At 41.7% G+C, this 21,540-nt stretch overlaps 1 long non-coding RNA gene across 1 annotated transcript in view; it reads right to left on the bottom strand.

The window, feature by feature from the left end:
* Positions 1 to 2,137: 2,137 nt before the first annotated feature.
* Positions 2,138 to 21,540, bottom strand: part of LOC142016129 (uncharacterized) — a 28,244-nt gene continuing 8,841 nt past the window's right edge. Inside the window, exons 2-4 of the long non-coding RNA XR_012646303.1 lie at positions 8,732 to 8,907; positions 6,286 to 6,390; positions 2,138 to 3,767 (exon numbers count right to left, since the gene is read on the bottom strand). This is a non-coding gene — a long non-coding RNA (uncharacterized LOC142016129). The remainder of the gene's footprint in view (positions 3,768 to 6,285; positions 6,391 to 8,731; positions 8,908 to 21,540) is intronic.

Consider the following 21,540-nt stretch of genomic DNA (forward strand, 5'->3'; position numbering starts at 1 on the left):
GAGCGCTGCCTTATATTCCCTGATCTCATGCATTATTTATGAGTTTATTTACATATGGGCATTCTGAAGGACCTGTTTTCAAACAGGTCCTTCTCCAGAAGCTGCCTCACCTTTGTCCAATGAGGAGCCTGGATTTCAAATCCATGATTTTGAAATGTCTGTGAGTTCAGGTTACCGGTAAAACCAACTGACACAGAGTGACCGTTACAGGGGGCTGCTAACTGGCAGCCTATGTACCTTTTAGAGTTTACCTGCCCCTGTAATGATATTAAAGGCCCAAGGCTTGTTTCCCCTGGCCCACGGGGACGATTATGCCCTAGGGATGAAAAATCCCTGACATGGACGTGCTCTGTCAACTGAGGTTTTTGTCCAAAGATGTCTTCTGACAAAAACTGCTTCAACAAAAGCCTGAAGTCTGGACACAGCCATGAGGTTTTCAACCCTGGAAATAGGGAACTGTAGCCAAAGGGAACTGTGAGCGTGGTACCTGTGGGTGAGGGCAGCATGAAGACCTCTATAGCCAACCCTGCCCCTAGAAGCCAGAGGGGACATGCCAGCTGCTTCCCAGCAGTCACTTGAGATAAATGCCGCTTGCAGACCCCAGTCCTCTTCCCCTCCACAAAACCTCGCCCTAGCCCTGAGCCCATTCCCTCATCCAAATTCCCTCCCAGAGCCCACAAACCAAACACCAACCCAGCCTCGGTCTTGAGCCCTGCCCCCACACCCAAACTCCTTCATGGAGCCTACACTGCTTCCTGCACCTCAAGACCCTGCCTGAGTCCAGAGCCCACTCCCACATACTGAACCCCTCATTTCTGGTCCTACCTCGGTGCCCATGCTACCAGCCTGAGCCCCTACCCCTTCTTACACCCCAAAGCCCTCAGCCCCAGCCCAAATCCCCCTCCTGTACCCTAACGCTTTCTTATCTCTGGCTCCAACCCAGAGCTCCCACTCCCAGCCAAAATTGTCATCCCCTCCCGGACCCCAACCACCCTGCCACAGCCCAGAGCCTCCTCTCATACTCTGAGCCCCTCATTCCTGGTCTTTCCCTGGAGCTTGCATCCCCCGCAGTTCCACAGTGTTTTTGGTACCCTAATAGCTATGGCTGCAAAAAAAAATCTCTTTACATCTACAGCTGGCAAGAAAACTGCTCTCACTCCTGTCAAAATCAGACTTTAACCATGGTGATCAGAGCATTTGTGACTGTCATGGTTCAGTACAGTAAAACACAGTTTCATTCCTACTACAAATTAGCTCTAAGAGATTTCCTATTGATTCAGAATACAGCAATTTGTTTGCTTATCAAAACCACATCACCTCTTCACTGGCACTCTCCAGTATTAGGTCAAACCCATTGTGAGGTTCTCGAGTTCAAAGTCCTCACTGAGACTGGCTCAAGTTACAGGGGGAGGGAGGGTAACAGTTTCATCCACCTGAACAAGATTTTTATGGCACTTATGTTCTTCTGGTCCATCAAGCTGGTAACCCTAGGAGGGAAACTCATGCTTATGAGCAACACAGCTTCTTCTGCAACTGGTTTATGAATCTAGACCTCACTCCCAAAAAGATATCTAGATGATGATAATTTCAGAGCTTTCAGATCACAATGTAAATCTTCTGCAACCTACCCATCCCACATCATTGCCACTTGGAAAGAAAACCTAAACAAAATGAAAAATCCCATGCAAAAACAATTAACATCCACTGTACAGAAGAAAAAGAAATGTTTATGTTTCAGCTTTATGAAATTCAGATGTGCTTAGATGCCATACTTCTGGGTGATATGTAGGATTCTAGATTGGTTCATTTTTTAGTCAGTTTTGAGAGTACTGTCAATTCACAAGCCAAGGATGGACAGGATTGTGGGATTTGCTTCAACACAGAGCTGATAAGGGATAACTGTACTTTATTAAGCTTACCTACTCCAAGCACTACAAATTATTCACAAGGTGCACATTGGCAAGCAAAGCACAACAGGAAATATGTATGACAGGATATGGAGCATTTTCTCATGCTTATGTCTCTTCTGCCATGGGGAGTTCCAGTCCTGAAGCATCTCACATCACAGCCACAGCAGACATTGCTCCAGCTGGGGGAATGGCCAAGGCACCCCTGAGGTGGAGAGTCCCCAGTAAAACTGAGCTGGGGCAGGATGTTATGGTATATAATACAGAAAATAAAGAGAATGTACTTTCTGGTATTTCATGTGCTAATTTTTAATTTATTGTGAGGCATGTCCCTGTGCTATTGTGATAGGCTGTGGGTATACTCAGAAATAAATTTCTCCCTCTCATTTCTAAAGGAGATTTGAAGGAACATAGGCTCACGGATTTAAGAGTCCATCTGCTGCTGCCTTTTTTAGCATCCCATCTAATCCTTTTTCCATTGGGATGGACTCACCATTGATTGTTGTGAAAATTAAGTTACTAATAGAAGATTAATATTTCAGGCAGGGAAAAAAGCAGCAGGAAGGGACAAAACCTTAGAAAAACAACTATCTCACTTTACTACAAATGGTAGAACATACAAAATGTAAAAATATAGCCAGTTTATCTCTAAATAGACTAATTTGCATGTTAGCAATTGCTCTTTAGTTTGAGCCTTAAAATTGCTAATTACATGCAGTATTTGGGTTACAAATGTCTTTTTTTCAAAATATGTTTATAAAGTTTGCCCAGAAGTTGATGACACATAGTGTGGTGGAGAAACAGGTATTTTTAAATTGTGTAGGACACCATGGTCATGTTAGCCTCAAAAAACCTACCCAAAATTAGTAGTCTAGAAAATAATAAAAGTGGTTGGCCAGCTCTTAATTATTTATCTCACTGTCAGTTGAGGGATGTGACTGCCACTGTTCTAGTCACAGAAGTTTTTTTTTTTGCATATCTTAAAGAATGTAATGATTAAAACCAAGCAAAATAATCACAGATAATAACCAAGGCTATTTAATTATTAAAGAAAAACAAACAAACACAAAAGGCAAAAGATAAATCAGTTATTTTTATTACAGTCTCTTCTCTCCGGGAACTCTTAGCAGAAATTACACTTCTGAGAGTAGACTCACCTTTGTAGTTGGGGACATTTATCTTTATATATTGAAACTAAAGTCTTAATTTCCCTCAACTTATTTTGAGTCCAGTCTTAGAATAATCAAAAGAAAATAGTGTTTATAAATGAGCAAAAGAATTTGTTTTCAAGGACAGATGGAACCCATTCTTAATAACCAGTTTGTAGAAGAGCAAGATAACTAATTTCACTAAATGCCATGAAATCAAAGAAAATATTTCTATCCATCACTCAGAAGACTCCTTTTAAGGAGCTGTCCTGAGAAAGGCCAATTAATAAAAAGTGAGAATCTTAAACTCAGTTGAATCCCACCTTTTTTTCTGGTTAGTTCTTGTCACCAACCAAGGAATACAAGGTTTATTAGTTTGATGATTAACAAGATACTATTAATACTTTATCTTTTAACTTATAACAGCATTTCAATATACCACTAGAATTATTACAATAGTTTTAAAAAAAGCTAATCCCTTGGTAGCGTCTTAGTTATGTCTGTTTGCCAGGGCTGTTTGAGGTCTTAAAGAAGTTCTCCTTGGGTTGGGTGTCTTGAGGTTTCCTGTATAGTAGCTTCCGTTAGCTGACTATGGCAACTTCAGCTTGTTTGCCAGAGTGGTCAGGAGAAGTTGATGACTGATGTGTTTCAATAGGGTAGCAGAAGGTGGGTAAGACAGGTGCTCATTTCAATTTTCATAGTCTTCTCCTTTCTAGTTTCATGAAATTAAAAGGGAAATATGTCCCTTTTCAGGTTTGTTTAGATTTAAAATTAGTGGCAGTATCCTTTCATTAGCTCAATACAATAACGGGTTGTTGTTAGGCACCTCTTACAGCATGTCTATACTTCCAGGAAGATCGACCTGGTCAGGACTGATCTTCCAGAGTTTGATTTTGCATGTCTGGTAAAAATCCAGTGTTACAAAGTTAACTTTAATAAATTTGACTTTATTTCATACTGTAGACATAGCCTATGCCAAGGCACATTAACGTGGCACCAGGATATCCTGTGATCTCACTTATGCCTTGCAGATTTCCCCATGAGCATCCTATCAGATATGAGACAAAAGGATCCTGTGCAAAGGGTTTTTACACTTTTGCTGCATCCTCTTTGCCTGGGAGACTACAATAGGTTTTTTGAGGTAACCTTCCATCTCCCAAATCTTGTGGCAATTAGTATAAGGTAATTTATCCATTAAACAGTTCACATACCATTTGCTACAACTTTCAAAGAGCCATACAAACAAAAATACTACTTCAAACAAGTTGCATCATAAATGTTAATATTCCCTTCTGATCCCAAATCAAAGTATAGTAACAAACCAGGATAAGACCTGAGCAAACACCTGCAATTCTACTGCTCTAACAATGCAAATTTGCATTTCAAAGTTCTACTCTAAACCTAATGTAACAGCATGCTTCTCGTTTATGCATCTTCCCAACAAGTCTTTAAAGACTGACTGTGGGCAGTCCAGCTGCTCTGTCGACAGAGGGGATTGCTCTTTCGATCCACTTTGCGGTCGGGATGAGGTCTGTTGACAGAAGTTTTGTTGCAAGATATCTTCCGACAAAAACTTCTGCTGACAAATCCCTCTAGTCTAGACATAGCCCTAAAGTTGAACTCAGTCTGAGCATTTTCAGTGCCAAAAATAATAAAATAAGCCTTCTAAAGCAAAAGTCTTTCATGTGAACCTTTGCTCAGCTCAGTGGCTAATGATAAAAGACATACTGCCCTCCCCTGTCCAGAAGGCATAGCACTTTGTTTTCTGCTTCTAATATTTCTATGTCTGTTCCTTTGTGACAGTGGTGGTTAGATGGGAATGATTGAGTGGAAGATTACTGGTGGGATACGAGTTCAGTTGCTGATTCATTAGACTCAGGAGCCCTCTAGAGTTTTGAAGAGCAGACAGCAGCTATGGTCAAGGCTGAGCAAATACTCTCCATCCCCTACCCATGGAGCCAAGTTGTAGGGCTTTCTGTGCAATGCCAAAAGCATAGAGGAGTGTCTCATAGTATATATGAGAAGGAAGCTGAAGTTCTGCACCACAGGGGACTGTCTGACTTAAGATATATTACAAGGAAAATAACATGCACACATTTGAAAAACATATGACAGCAAAACAAAAAAGCAGTCAAGTAGCACTTTAAAGACTAACAAAATAATTTATTAGGTGGTGAGTTTTCGTGGGACAGACCCACTTCTTCAGACCTGTCCCACGGAAGCTGACCTAATAAATTATTTTGTTAGTCTTTAAAGTGTTACTTGACTGCTTTTTTATTTTGATAGTATATAGACTAGCATGGCTCCCTCTCTGTTACTATTCAATATGAGAGCAAGTATATGGAGTATTATTGAAGCCTTCACTATCTCTGATGCCAAATTTATCCTTAAAACTGAAGCACACTCCTTACCAGAAACCTATGCCCCACTATTTCCCATCAGAGATGATCTGATAAAACATGATAGAAAAAAGAAAGGAAAAATACCTGGCTCTAGAAGTTGTAGCACTAACTGAAGGTATGCCTACTGTAACTACTGTCGCTTCCTTTCCTTGTATTCCAGCCCACCTCCTTCATCTCTGTGTTCAGTAGAAACCTTTGATCTCTGGCTTGGGATATAAGCTTCACATTTTTTGCATTACCTATCCCAAGCTTTCAAAAGAAAAAAACTGAAGGAATTTTTCACTCTATGTACAACATTGTACAAAAGGGCACAGTAGAAGTGAAGATTGCTATCCTTTGAAGCATCAGGTGTTAGGTGTGGGAGGCTTGGTGGATTAACTATCTACTTGGAATTAATTATAAAACTTGATGGATTAATTATCTGGAACATGAACTAAGCCATTGTGGTACATCTTGAACCAGTCTGTCAGAAGTCCATTTTCCAAATCACGTGTGTCCAGTGCACGCAGCATAGAAAGCAGTGATGCTCATGTACATATGCGATGCTGGATTCAATCCTTAATTTTTGCGTGCACAGAAGTAGTCACACCTTGGTGAATGTAAGATCCTAAGGGCTTTTATAGAGCTGTACCATTCATACAAAGCATTTCCAAGGAGACTTCTACAAACAGCTTCTAACATCTGGGCTGAGAAATGCCTGCGCCATTTAATCAGGCCACTCTACTCTGCCAACAACCACTTGTGAAGCGTACCCCCCTTGTGTCTTCATCACATGATGAGCATCCCAAAGAACAGAAATGTGAGCTAACCGGCTAATATATTGCTTACCTCTACCCACGAATATTTCCCTGATACCTCTCCAGTTTCCCAGGACTCAGTAGTGTTGATTAGGATCATAACGGGTATGGCTGGAACCTTAGTCAGTACTCCTCACTACAAATGAGAGAAAAACAGCCTGAAATAAAAAGGACATTATTCAATCTTTTCAGATTATTTTTCCTTTTGTCACGTACCAAGACTGTGGCAAATTGATTTTTCTAGGAAACGCAGTAATAGAGGGCATTAGGTAAGCTACTGGAGCAGCACAGGTTCTCTGTGACATGTCCAAAATGTAAGACATCCTACTTCCTTCAGGCTAAAATTCCAGAAGACAAAAGGAAGCCAACATCTGTGTTTTTGAGAAAAGGCTTTTCTCATAGCCGCTTAAGTCACAAGGCCTCTTGGCTATGAGACCTTTCATATTCCTCTATTTGTGAGCTTCTGGGCTATTCATTTACGGCCCAGATCCTCTGAAAACCAAGCATGTGTTCTCCTAGTTAGACCTGTTAAGGTTCCCCTCAAGGATCTATGACAGAGCCAGGCAAAATACAGCCTGCCAAACTGCTGGATCCAACCTACAGATGCAGCAAGGAGCCTCAGGCAGCTCCCCCTGCCCCCATCCCCTCCCACTCAGAAAAGCAGCTGTGGGGCCCTGTTTGTTTTTAATATCTTTGAGCCCCTTGAGGGGAAGAGGTTTAAAGCACAGACCCCTCTCCCCAGTACAATCCCATTGGCTGATTTTTGGATCATTGGATGTGTATAATCTAACACACAAATGATAAAAACCAGAAGAAAGACTATAATTAGCAAAAACTAATCTAGGTAAGGAAAAAAGTCTATCAAGTCATACACGAATGTAAACTCAAAGGGAGAAAAAAAATCAAACTGCATTTTGGCTACTAATCACTAGGTGGTGAAGATGCACATAAGGAATATTTCCTTTTGATCAGTTCTCAGCTGGCAGCAGAAAAGGACAACATACTAAGGACATTGATAGTAATAACTCTCCCAAGAGGGAGTTAAAAGCACATATGTATAGAAAAGGAAGCAACTATAAAGTGGTAATGCAAATAATTGATATTGCATCTGAAACATAGTAGTTCATAGAAATAGTGACAGAAGGAAGAAGTGATAAACCTTGAAAAATTAACTGTAATAGTTACTAAACAGGAAGACATAGGTGGCTGTTCCTTCAACTGACAGAAAAGAGTAAAATAATTGTGGTTGATGTTTGTTTTATGCATGCGCACCATCTGTTATGTTAGAAATCCGGGGAAGAAGAAAACATAGCTGCTTTGCCCTAGATCAGTGTTTTCCAAATGGTGTTTCCATGGAACTCTGGGATTCCATGAAGTGAAAATAAGGGTGCCATGAGAAAATTCTATTACAATAACATTTTATGATTTAAAAAAGTATTTAAGCATTTATTAATTTTTATTGAAAACAATTTTCATTTTTTTTTTTTGCCACAATAGGTGTCCCTGTGTAATGCCAGCTTAACCAGAGAGTGGGGACGATGATGTTAATCCTCAACGCTGTGCATGTAGTAAGTGGTGTGATCTCCTGGTAGGGGTTCCACAACATTCTTTCGAGTTTAAAAGGGTTCCATGGCCAAATAAAATTGGGGAACAACGCCCTCGATCCCAATAAGTCTGTAATTTACATTTCTGGCTCTCTAGTGCCACCTATTGGAACTGACTGATCTAAAAAACCCACCACAATTTCCCACCTCCCCTCCTAGCCTCAAACTTAGAGATTTACAGGCTTACGTATTTCAAAATAAGCATACCAGTGTTTTGAAATTATTTTGAAATAGCAGCTGCATTGTGTAGATGCTAGCAAAATTATTTCAAAGTTAATGACTGTTATTTCAAAATAACTTTGCTGGGTGCACATACCCACAAAGAGTAGGGTAAGTATGTGAGTGTAGAAAAGGTACAGATAGCTCCTTTCCTTTAGCATGAAAAGCAGCATGTCAATGTGTGGTCTAGGGCTTTGCTCAAGGAGGACACAATAAATGTATGGGGACACATATGAACTCTGTTTTCTGAAACTGGAGATTTGCTGACTTGAGTGTCTGGAAGGGCATGCCCCAGCACTGGGAGACCTTAACTCCTTGTTAACTGAAGTTCGTGCCATGGAAGCATAAGATCTCTCAAATCCCCAGGTTGCACTCCTGCCAAGACTTGGTATTATTGAAACCATCCCTGACAAGTGTTTGTCTAGCCTGCTCTTAATCTCCAATAATGGAAATTCTGCAATCTCCCTAAGCAATTTAAACCAGTGATTAACCACCTTTATGGTTAGGAAGCTTTTCCTAATGTCCAACTTAAGCCTCCCTTGCTACAATTTAAACCCATTGCTTCTTGTCTTATCCTCAGAGATTCAGGAGAACCATTTTTCCTCCCTCCTCCTTTTAAAACATAATTAAGGTACTTGAAAGGTGTTAGGTCACCTCTCAGTCTTCTCTTCTCCCATCTAAACAAATCCAAGTTTTTCAATCTTTTCTCACAGGTCATGTTTTCTGGACCTTTAAGCATTTTTGTTGCTCTTCTTTGGACTTTCTCCAATTTGTCTGCATCTTTCCTGAATTGTGTCACTCGGAACTGGACACAATACTCCAGGTGAGACCTAATGAATGCAGAGTAAAGCAGAAGAGTTATTTTTCATGTCTTACTTACAAGTAAAATGCTGAAAAGAAATCAACATTTGTTAACTAAATCATTAAAACATTATTGAAGTTGAAATTCCCTGCCCAGACCTCTGAACATCTTTCAAAGGACTGCTACTACAGTGATATTTTACTGAAGGAATTTATGTACCATTTTAATAATCCGGCTTACATATTTACCTTAATTGTGAGATGAACTGTAGATAATGGCTAAAAGTTCACAAAACATTCCAATCACATACACTAATAACGTTGAAGGGAAGAAATGAAAAAGGGATATAAAGACTACAATATGTTAAAAAAAAAAGGCCTAATAGAGGGACTGCGTTAAGATCACATCTGGTAAAACCTCCTACTATCCAAACCCTTTAGCCCCACCCCTAGCCCAGAGCCCACATGCCTTCCCACACCTCAACCTTCTGCACCAGCCTGAAGAAAGTGAGTAAGGGCGTGGGAGAGTCGGGGGGAGGGGCACCAAGCCTCAGAGAAGGGGCATGGCAGAGTAGGTGTCTGGGGAAGTGACAGTGTTAGATTTTTGCCATGAGATAGTTGACAACCCTAGTCTTTAGTAAGAGATTTGAAAGATTTAACAGTGTCTTTGCCATGCAGCCTGATACCTCCATATACCAAACCTCAAATCTTGTTTAAAACTGTAAGTCAGACAATTAGACCTTTGATTCTTTGAACCCATAAATTCCATCTACAAGTAATACAACAGCCCTAATCCAGCTTCCACTGAATGAGAGTTTAGTCTTTGACTTAACAGGAGGTAGATCAAGAATGTGCCCTTCCAGCTAGCACTTCTCTTGTTTGTGGCACAGGGACTGAAGTTGGAATTTTTTATTCTGATAGCTGGGCTCATGCTCCAGCATACACAAAAATGACATGTGTGTAACCTGTTGCTTGCTTCTACCATATTGTATGTCACATTACTTTAGCCTTTAGCAGTGTAGCCATAACTGCGTAACCCACAGAAAGGAAACCCACAGAAAGAAAAACTTTCAGATTAATTGGTAACAGCCAAACTTCTTTTTAAAGCCTCATATCAGAAATCATCATGTCCAAGAAGGAATTTTCTCTTAACTCCCAGCTAGGCACTTCTAGCATTAAAACTATAAGGCGATGTCTACACTGAAACAAAACTTCGAAATGGACATGCCAATGGCCAGATTAAAGAATACTCATGAAGCGCTGAAATGCATATACAGCTTCGAAATTGCTGCATTTCGCTGTCACATGGCTTGTCTACACTGGGGTCCTTTTCGAAATGATCCCACCAACTTCAAAATCCTCCTGTGAGTTCATAGGAATAAGGGGATTTCAAAGTTGGTGGGATCCTTTCGAAAAGGACCCCAGTGCAGACGAGCCACACAGCAGCGAAACGTGGCAATTTTGAAGTGCTGCAGCTGCCGGCATGCTAATAAGGCACTAAATATGCATTTCAGCACCTCATTAGTATTCTTCAATCTCATTAGCATAGCCATTTCGAAGTTTTTACTTAGTGTAGACATAGCCTAGAAGTAAATATGACTTCCAGGACCTGCATCCAAAGGGCTCCTGTCTATATTCCTGAGTAGAGCATGGAATGATCAAAGTGGCAATATAGTTATTCTATAGCCCAGGGATGGGGAACCCCTGGCCTGTGGTGCAGATCCCAATTGCAGCTTGCCTGGATTCAGATCTGGACCACAACTTGCCTGGGTCTGAAACCCGAGGTTCAGGGCTCTCCCCCAGATCATCCAAACCATAGTGGGGTTGGGGACTGCAGAGCCCCAAGCCTTGCGGGTAGGATCAGGCAAGCCAGGGCGAGATCTACATCATGGACTCTGCTGCGTGTAGGAGGGCAGGAAGCAGCTTGGCATGGCAGCATTGCTATTCACTGCCATTCCCCTAGCCAGGGGAAGGGGATGGGAACCAGTAGTAGCTGTGCTGCCTGGAGCTGTGCTGCCTGGAGGCTTTATCCTTCTGCTCTGATTGGCCAGAATTCTGACCAATCAGAGCAGTGGAGGGCAGTGCTTGGGAGTGGAGGGAAGGGGTGCAAGAGCCATGTGCATCTGGGGATAAGCAGGTAAGCTGCACCCCCGTTGCCCTAACCATGCACCCATCCCAAACCTAACATCCACACCCCCACACCCAATTCCTGCCCCCTCTCTCTCCCAGACCCCTCACCCCACCTGGACTCCTCGCTTCTAGAGCCTTCTTCCCACCCCCACTCCACCCCCACCATCTCCCATGACTCCCTCCCTCCCAGATCACCCGCCTCCAGCCCACATCACCCCCGCACCAACTCCTGCACCTTCCCTCCTGCCCAGACCCCATAGTCCTGGCTCCCCCTATAGTTGGGGACCACATCAGTGAGGGGTTTGGGGGTCTTTTTCTTCTCAGTTGTGTGGCCCCTGACTGAGTTGTCTGTGAGTCAGTGGTTCTCAACCCAAAAAAGCGTGCTCACCTCTGCCATAGCCTAACCAGCTATACAAACTGAATTTTGTTGAAGCTTAGAAAACCTGTAGAAGAGTAACGATGAGATGCTTGACATATGTTCTAAATTTCAAAATCACAGGTAAACCTAGTCCTAAAACAAACATCCAGTGACTTGAGATATCTTGTTACATAAACCATCAGCTTCTAAACTCATAGTGGAGCTAATTTGCTTTGTAAATAATGCTGTCATTACAATCCTATTAAGTTTGGAGTAAATTTGAATTGGCAGTTTGTTGCCCAGCTGTAACAATTTATCTTGAATTAACAGTCTTTCCTATCAGATCTTATGATACTCATTTCATAGTTTTGCTGCCTCCCAATAAAAGTTATTTTGCAATAATAATTCAGCTGCAGAGTCACTGCAAGTGGTTTATTAATCTTATTGATTTTGTATTGGGGGTGGGGGGGCAGTTTTAGCTCACCTGTGAAAAAAGCAGCAGAGCTCATGTAGCCCACACACTTTTGTGTGGTTCAGTGTCCCATACAGTGGCACTTATATCACCTCACAGAGAAAGCATGAGTGTTCTCTACAGCCTAGACTGAGAGGCAAGGTGCTTTTAGCTCAAACTGTAGTGATCCCTGCACTAAGCTCTAGAGCTCCTAGGTTTGAGTCTGCTTGACGGCACTTACATTCACACAGTGACTCACTAGCAAGGGAAATGGCTTTTTAAAAACTCGGGTTTCCAGGGGGATGGAGGACATTTTTGGCTCACCTGCAAAATAAGCCCCACAGTTTGCAGAACTGGCCAGAATGGCTACTTACCTCGGCATGATGGGAACCCTCCTTGGAGGCCAATAAACCCAAATGTAGCAATGCTTTAGTCACACTTTCATTTTCAAAAGTGTGAAGTCACCAAAAGTTGTTTGCTGCCTGGACTTACTATTTCAAAGGAAAAGCCTTTGTATCTTGACTCCCTGTGCGTGGCAGTGTGAATACACCATTTTTTTAAAGTTTTTTTCCTGAAAACAAACCCAGCAAGTGTAGACAAGACCTGTTGCTATGTCTACACTTGCACTTGCCCAACAAAACTTTTTTTGTTCTTGGGTGTTTAACCTCTTCCCCTCCATTCCCCATGACTAACAAGTTTTTTGCCTTGGCAAGTTCATGTGTGAACACTGTTTTGTCCACAGAGTGAAACCCACTTGCGGTGGTGAGAGTACTTTATCAGCAATAGTGCTGACAAAAAGCATTCACACATGCTGTCACACTGACAGGAGTGTGTCAACAAAACTTTGTTGCTAAACGCTGTGTAAAATATAGACATACCCCATGTCTTTTAACATACAAATGAGGACCACCAAGCAAGGTGGGAACTCTATCTTTCATTCTACCACTGATGCTGAACCACAGGGCAAGAAGAAGGGGCTGAACCTTATGTCAGCTTTGTGTATGTGTAAGGAACAATAGTTTTATTTGAAAAAGCATTTTTCTAATTGTTGAGCGTGTTGTGACACAAGGGCAGTTACAAATTGAGCCAACCCAGGATCACTAGAGTCACTGAAAAAAGTACATAACCGAGAGTCCAGAATTTGGCTAAGATGTGGACTCCTCCTCTTTAGCATCTCTCTGAAACTAGACCTTTCATTTTCAATAAATCACTCTCCTTTCCATTGGAGTTCCAGGTATATAGCCTGCAAACATTGCTCAAAGCCAAAACTAGCCTTATTTACATTAGAAAAAATGAAATATGCTAGCAGAGCTGAGAGAAGTGCAAAAAACCTGATTCATTAATTGTATTTGTGAAGTTGAGCTCAGCCCAGTCAGAGATTTCAATCCCCTGCTATTTGTTTTATTATTCAGAGTAGGCATTCATGAAAGCGTTCACAAATCCTGAAGTTCTGAGAAGCTTGCACAAACGATTGTCCAATAGTTTGTACCAGTACCCCATTACTCACTGACAGCTCTTTGTTCTTCTCCAGTTTAAAAGAGTTCAGTGGTTCCATCAGGGACCAGATTCAATAATGTGATTTAGATGATAACATCAATAACCACATCTCAATAGTCATTTACACCAGTTTGTGAACAAAATAAAGGATTAAATCAGGCTGAAATTTAACCCACCTAAAGCCTTTTGGCAGCACAGCTATCAAAACAGTTTATGTGGGACTTCAGAAGCAGATAGGCCTTATTGAGTACCATTTCCACAGTACTTGGTGGGTACTTGTGCACAGAACAAATGCGTTTAGAGTCATTTGGATTAAATTGCAAACAATTAGACTTAGAACAAGCTACATTCATAATAATTATTTTTCATACTGAATAGCTTGATCCAATTCCTAAGGACGTGTCTTGGCACATTCACACCCTTTCTCCTGAGGGCAAGGGCACAGGGGTGGATGTGGATGTCACTTGTGCTGCTGCCACTCTGTAGGCTGTTTGAATCAGGCCATCACTCCGTGCCTATGCAGCCCAATGGCCAGAGTCAGTAGCATAGTCCTAGGGTTCAGGGCAGCACAGCTCCATGGCTAGAGTTCAAGAGATTGGAGGCTGCAGTCCCGCTAGTGAGGCTCAGGAACCAGGCCCCAACCCAAAGTCCTGGCAGTGGGCAAGTGCTCCGCCACTCACTCAGCAGAGAATTCTGCTGTAACACACTGAGTTTACATGGTGAATAGTAGAGAACCTGTGTCTTAAATATTGAGTCTGTTCTGGTCTGGCTATGGTCTGAAGAAGTGGGTCTGTCCCACGAAAGCTCACCTAATCAACTATTTTGCTACTCTTTAAAGTGCTACTTGACTGCTTTTTGTTTTGAGCTTACATGAGTGGGAGAAACCACTCGTGCACTCTCCCTGGTTCACTTACTACCATTTCTGGAGTTGCCATGATTTACACAGCTGCAGTATCCTCAGAGCCCTCAGGCTCCACTGGCTCACTGCAGTCTCACAGACTCTGGCTCCTGCTGTCTGGGTCTCCAGCTAGGTTATCTCTGGAGCTTCAGTAGCAAGTCCCTCCTCTCCAGCATCCAGCCCAGCCTGAGCTGCTCCCATTTATAGTGCCCCAGCAGTTGGAGCATGCCCAGTCTGGTTGGAGGGGCAGGACTTCCCCCACTCACAGGGTTTTAACTCTTTCTGTTTTAGTGCAGGGTATGCACACCCTATCACAGAGCTATAAAACATCCACTTCCATGGGTTTAAAGCTTTTTGAAGCAAAGTGGCTATGTAAGTAGTGAGTATAAGTATAGCATAACTATGCAACCAGGGTGTCTGATACAGAACCTCTCTCTTTATTCTTTATCTTCCCATACCTTAGGGTGTATATGGCACCCATCAGTGTCCACTATTTATTTCACTCTTTTTGGGCTGGTCTCTTCAGGCTTTGGAGTGTCATGTAAGTTTATTTAGCTTCGTTCTACATTCTTCTTCATAATGTTCCTTTAATCCACCCTATGTGTCTTTCTGGGTGACACTCATATTACCACAATGTGCAAGTCATATTGGTGACATCCTCAAAGCATATTATAAATATGTTCGCTATTTTCTTCACCCACATTTGATGCTTCCATTTGGCTTGCTCAACTTAGAATTTCTGATGTTGCAAGAAACTCATTCCAATGAACTAATTTCATCCCATTCCATTGTAGATTTCCATTATGCTACTGTGCAAAGGACAGGCATGAAGTCATATTTTTGTGGCAGTGCTAATCGTGCTGCTTTTCCAAATCCCTTTCAATTTATGATAGTTGTTTGCTACTTTTGATATTTATTGTTTGACATCTAGCATATTGCCACCATTCTCCCCCTTACTGATTAACAAACCAACTTGTTTTTCTGCGTCTTCCAAAAACCACGTCTCTTCTGCCATTAAACACTCTGAAGAACTGAGCAGGCCAATGTCTTCAACAAAATCAAGGTCATCCAACTGGAGTTTACCATTTACCCATACCACTTCTCAGTTTCATTCTTTCGTTACTCTCCTCATGACAGTCAATGACCAATTCAAACAAACAACAGTGGGCCTAGTACACTCTTCCCTGACTCCAGTTATTACACAAAAACATTGACAGATGTTGTCCATATCTCTGAGTGTACATTTGGCATTATCGTACAGCTCCTTCATGATTCTCATTATTTTGCTGATATTTCATAGTTTGCCATAATTTCCCAAAGATTGTCTTTGTGTGTGCTGTCAAAAACCTTCTGGAAATTATGAAATTTATCACAAGAAGTGCTTGCCTTCTCATGCTTTGATTTATAATATGTCTGACAAAACAATATGGTCATGATCTCAGAGACCTAAAATCTGCTTGTTCCTCTCTGAGCAAGAGCTCTGTTTGTTTCTTGACATGTTCCAGGTGGATGTTCCACATGCTTGTCCCAGGCACAGACAGAAACATGATTCTTCTTCAGTTATTACAAGACTTCTTTCACTGTGTTGGGTTCGTTTCTTCCCTCCATGTTCTATACAAAACTCTAAGGAGTAGTGAATGGTGAAGGGAAGGGCTATTTTGTCACTTGCTTTAATCATCTCTTCACTTTTATTCTCTGAAGTTGCCTTCTGATTTTTAAGTCTATGGATGGCTTTTCTAAACTGCTTCATTATTGTGTCTCCTAATACTGTATCAGACTTGGATGGTCTTCATCACATATCTCTTATAATTCACTCGGGCTTGGTTTATATAAAACAGCCTGACAATGACCTGCCTATCTGTTCTTTGTTATTCTTCTATACCAGGGTCAGGAACCCCCAGCACAGGTGCCAAGAGAGGCATGCAAGCTGATTTTTATCAGCACACAAGGTGGGAGCACAGCCCTGTCCCTCCTCTCCCATGTAGACGGGAGCTTGCACAAAGCCATGTCACCTGGGGATTAACGAAAGACCAGGTAATGCCACCAACCACCACCTAAGCAGTAAGGCTCTGCCTCTTTATTTATTTATTAATGAAGATGTTGTAAGTAGGACTATTGGTGACTTTTAAAATTATCACTGGCACTTGGACCGCACATAAAGGTCAAAAGGTGAAATTTCAGCACACCAGCTCAGAAAGATTGCTGATCGTTGCTCTACACTAAGGAGAATTCAACAGTCTCTCCAATACTACTAGTTTCTGTTTACGTGTTCAATTATCTTATACAAGACTATAAGCAGCTCTGACCTATCGTTCATTGTAAATGTCTTGTTTAAAAGACAGGGTAAAAAAAAACTTTCTGTGGATCTAATTTTCATAAGGATAATGGGATCACGTATCTTGTTGCATACCTAAATGATTCAGCACCATTAGAGGGAAACTAGCTGTGTTTTTTAAATCACTGAGGCTGTATTAGCATAAGAATTTTAATTACAAAGTCACAAACACTGATGGAAAGCACTTTTTTTCCATTCAAGACCTTTTAGTTACTTTATGCAGCTGCATAAGGGCTCTGCCCTGTAAGTTGATGCACTCTCTCAAATTCCCCTGAGCACAATAGATAAAGAAAGTGTTAGACCCAGACCCTGAACAGGTATTTAGGCACCTACATCCACTGGAACTGAAAAAAAATTAAATACCTTTGAGGATCTGGGCTGAGGTGGGCAATAATTTTTGATGGGATGAAGGACCTTCAAGATTTTGGAAAGTGGTCGAGGGCTGCACTTTTCTATGGAGAGGATGCAGGGTCTGAGAAGGAGGTTGCATGCAGAAGAGAGCTCAGGAGAGGGTGTTGGGATGTAGGAGAGGGTGTGAGGTCTGAGAAGGAATTTGGGTGGAGGGGATTGTGACTTACAGTAGGGGTTTGGGGTGCAGGGTCAAGGAGCGGGTATGGGTGCAGGAGAGTATTCTTGTCTGTGGGAGAGAGTTGTGACCTGGGGCAGAAGGGACAGGGGCGTGCAGAGGGCTTCGGTGGTGATCTCGGACAGGGAATTGTAGGGGAGGAGTTCCAGATGCAGGCTGTGTCTGAGAGGTGCTTACCTCACTGGCTCCTGGCCAGCACCCCAGCAGGACCCTGAGGGAGGCTCCCTGCCTGCTGCAGCCATAGGCTGCTCAGAACAACTGGCAGATCCCTCTCGGTGCCATGCATCCCTTGTTGGGGAGAGGCAGTGACTTTGCACGGTGGTCCCCACCCGCCCCAAACCAAACTGACACAGCTCCCATTGGCTGGTTTCTGATGACTGATAGAGCTGGGGGCAGGGACTGAGCACAAAGTCATCCCCTCCCCCACCCCGCTCCATCCCACAAGGGAGGCACAGAGTCTAGAGGGAGCCACCAGTTGTTTATGAGCACCCTGAGACTGGGGCTGGGGCTGGGCGCGCAACTGCAGCAGAGAGGGAGCCTGCCTCGGAGCCTCACCTTCAGGTTCCCATTGGGGTGGGTTGGATCAAAAGGCCTGATTGGCCCAATTTTGCCTGTGAATTGTATCTTGCACATCCTTTTATCTGAGCTCTAGTTCTTTGTAAAATGGACCTATAATTTACCATCAATGCCACAAGACACACACAGCCTAACCATTGCATTCAGTGGGGCTCTATGTAATTGCATTGAGGTCCATGGTACATCCCTGCAGAGCAGTTTGCAGGGCTGAGCTCTCACTGATCATAAAACAACACAGGCAAGAAAACTGGTAATTATAGTCAGAAAAAACAAAACTACTTCCATGCTACTAAAATCAAAGGTAAAGGTTGCTTTTTTTGGTATCAAAACAAAAAGCAGTCAAGCAGCACTTTAAAGACTAGCAAAATAATTTATTAGGTGAGCTTTCGTGGGACAGACCCACTTCTTCAGACCATAGCCAGACCAGTATATACTCACCTATATAAATTATTATATTTATTATTATAATTATAATAATATAATTATATATAATTATTATATAAGCTCACCTAATAAATTATTTTGCTAGTCTTTAAAGTGCTACTTGACTGCTTTTTGTTTTGATCGTATATAGACTAGCATGGCTCCCTCTCTGGTTTTTTTGGTAGTTTTTTCAAAATTTGTTATTTGTAGTGAAAATACAAATGCAAGTTATTTTCACATTTGTTTTTAAAACCTTAGTTATACTCTCTAGATAAACATTCAGGTAACATTCAACATTTTTTAGGTACTCGTACAGGATGGGAGGCCTATGAGCCTCCCTGCCTATAGCAGTGCAGGGCTCTTCTTTTGATCAAAGTTAATGTGGATCAAAATTCTGGCTAAGTATGCTAAGTTACATTGCTGAATAGACATGATTACCTTTTAACTGAATACAAAGATGGGAATAAGTTTGTTTTTGCACAGAGCAGGTTGTGAAGGGGAAACTTAAGAAGGGACAAGCTCAGGCTGTGGTTTATGCAGTGTTGTTCTTTCTGAAGTAAAAAGCCCATACCCCAGGAAGGACACAAACTTGGGATCAGTATGCTCTGTTCAAAATGAGCAGGCATTCTGTCTATTCAGAGGATCAAAGTAGCTGAACAGACACCTCTTCATAATTAATACTAATGTAATGCAATTATAAGGTATGTTCCACTGCAAAAGATTCTGAGGGAGAGTGGCAAGTTTTCTACAATATTCAAGAAGTGAGACAGAGTCAGTCTATACAAAGTTCTGGCTTTGTATTTTCCTCCATGTAGAGCACACTGTTCTCTGAGGAAGTGTCTACCCATCATTGTAAGATAGTGCTGCCTGCTCAAAATGGATTTATTGAACCTGGAGGTTTGCACCATTTGCCAGCTGAAATTTTCTGCAAAAGAATGCAGATTCAGCAACGTCACATTATTTCAAATAGGCATGCCAGTTTCCCCACAGCTGTTCATTTTGGGAAAAAAAAATTCAAAACGTTTCCATTTGTTTACTTTCCTTTCTCATTTAGATATTTCCTTTGATTTTAAAAATGTGTTATACCCTCAAAACTGTTTTAAACTAAATGTTTTGTTTAGCCAAAATTAATTTTACTTTAATTCACCACATTTTTTTAAACTTTAGTCCAATCTGAAATAAGGTCCCTCTCCCTGGGTTTTTCAAAAGCTTAATAAATAATCAACTGTTCAGACTACTCTAGTGCTAGCACTCTTTTTGTCACATTTAGGAGCACAGCATTTAAAAAACCTGCATGTACATTTAGCATAAAGTCTCTCATACCAATAGAACTTTTTCCATTAACTCTTCACTTGCTTGGTAAAATATTTTCCTCTGCATTTAGGAGTTTTTCTCTTTTCAATATTTTGTACACTACAAAATTTTTGTGTATAGTTCAATAAAGAAGATAGTTGGATATTAAGCAAACAAGAGTCTCCAATGGTGGGAGAGACTGCCTTGTACTTAACCACTTTCACAGTGCTTGATGATTGACAGATGAAACACTCGTGTGACTTTGTTCCACTATCTATTGGTCACTCGTTGGCCCGCATTCTTTCCATGTCTTGATATTCATATCTCAGCAGAGTGCACATTTCACCCCTCTGCATGCTCATGTTTCTTTTGTAGGGGGTGAACTTGCTCATCCAGTGGTATGCTGTTATCTGTATGAGGATTTGTCTGGTCATGTGTAGCTTGCTTCCAAATCAATGGTTTGTCCCAAGTCATTTGATCTTGACATGGTCTCCCATTTGTAGTTCTGGGAGATCTTTAGCTTGTGTGCCATTGTAAACTTTGGCCTTTGCCTGTCTCTCCCTTTGTCTGCTACTCCTTCCCTCCAATGGCAGTTGTAACATATGCTTGAGCTAGAAGCACCAAAGTATGTTTAATATCAAGATGCACGCATTGTATCTGGCTCTTATTAAAACCTTGTGGGAGGGTTTTTCCTCCCAAAACAGACATATATATTTTCTTTTCTTTCTACAGCTTTTAGTAGTCTTAGCAACTTTAACTGCTGATTCAACTTTGTCATTTCACTGTCTGTAATAAGACTGAGTTCTCATTCCTGGGTAATTTGCAAGTAAACTGGGGTCAGATCTCTGACACTGCAACACATATAATATCTAAAAACTCTCACTGCTTTCTTTGTGTTGGTCATTGCAATAACATCTGACAGTTCATCTAATTGACAGAAGTCTGAGAAGTAGTTTACAATGATGTGGTAGTGCTGGCCACCTCTATCTATAGGAGCCTCGGGCTCTCACTTGGTGGATCCTTTATGCATTAATCTAGCTCTAGAGACTACAAATCCCATGATGCCTTAGCAAAAGGAAGGCAACTGTGGCTTTTCTGCTAGGCAGGGAGAGCAGATGGTGATGATCTCCACATTTTGGGAAGCTAAGGCCTGCTGCTGAGGGCACGCTGCAGCCTGTGGTTGAACAGACCAGTTCAGGGCAGTTGTGGAACCTTCTTCCCAGTCCAGCAACTGTTACAAGACACTAAAGTCTGCTGCAGAAAAGTAGTTGTCTGTAGTCTGTGCCTGTTAAAGTGCTGCAGGAACCAGCTCCAGTGTCAGAGGAGTGTATGCCCTTGGATGGGATAACTGATGGCAGCGTAAATGCCTGTTCAATAAGTTTCATTTGTTTCTGTGCACATACTTTGTTCATTAATTTTATTCAAGCTTTTTTTTTTTTTTGGTAACCCTATTTCCCTAACTTAAGAAAACGTTTGTGTTAACTCTAATTTGATCAATTATGGTTCGGAGTTAAATCCAGATTATTACTGGAATAAGTATTCCTGGAGGTTCCAAAGGCACATAAGCGGGTTCAGGGACCAGCCAGGCAAAGGCACCACCATTTAAAATACCCTTAAAAATAGCGACTGTAGTAGAGGAATGTAAAGAGGATTCCCAACTATTCACCATCACCACTGGGACACTCAGGATCTCCCATAATATTAAAGCCTCCAGGCATGCCCCTGAGTGTTGCCTGCTCCTTGGTAGCCCGAGGAGGAAAGAGGTGAATTACCTTATTTAGTAATGAAAAGTTTAATTTCTGCTTTGCTCCATGGTGTTAGGGATGCTGCAGTTGTCTCTGTTACTTATCCTGCATTTCCATGCACTGCAATTGCTCACCCTTTCTTTAATCTGCTGGCCAGACATGATCGGCCAAGGAGATGGCACCTCTAGAAAGCCAGAGACATGCCTTTATTTTTGAATGTCTGATGTATTGGAGAGAATTTTTTCCCATGATCTTAAGTTTTATGATTCTTTTGCCTTCATAGACAATGCTTATGCTAATGCTATCTTCAGTGTACTTCCATTTTTTAAAATTAGTTTTTATCTTGTTTGTTCTCAGAGCCTTTCTAGCT

Source organism: Carettochelys insculpta, chromosome 7 (genome assembly GCF_033958435.1).
Source record: "Carettochelys insculpta isolate YL-2023 chromosome 7, ASM3395843v1, whole genome shotgun sequence".
NCBI lineage: Eukaryota > Metazoa > Chordata > Testudines > Carettochelyidae > Carettochelys > Carettochelys insculpta.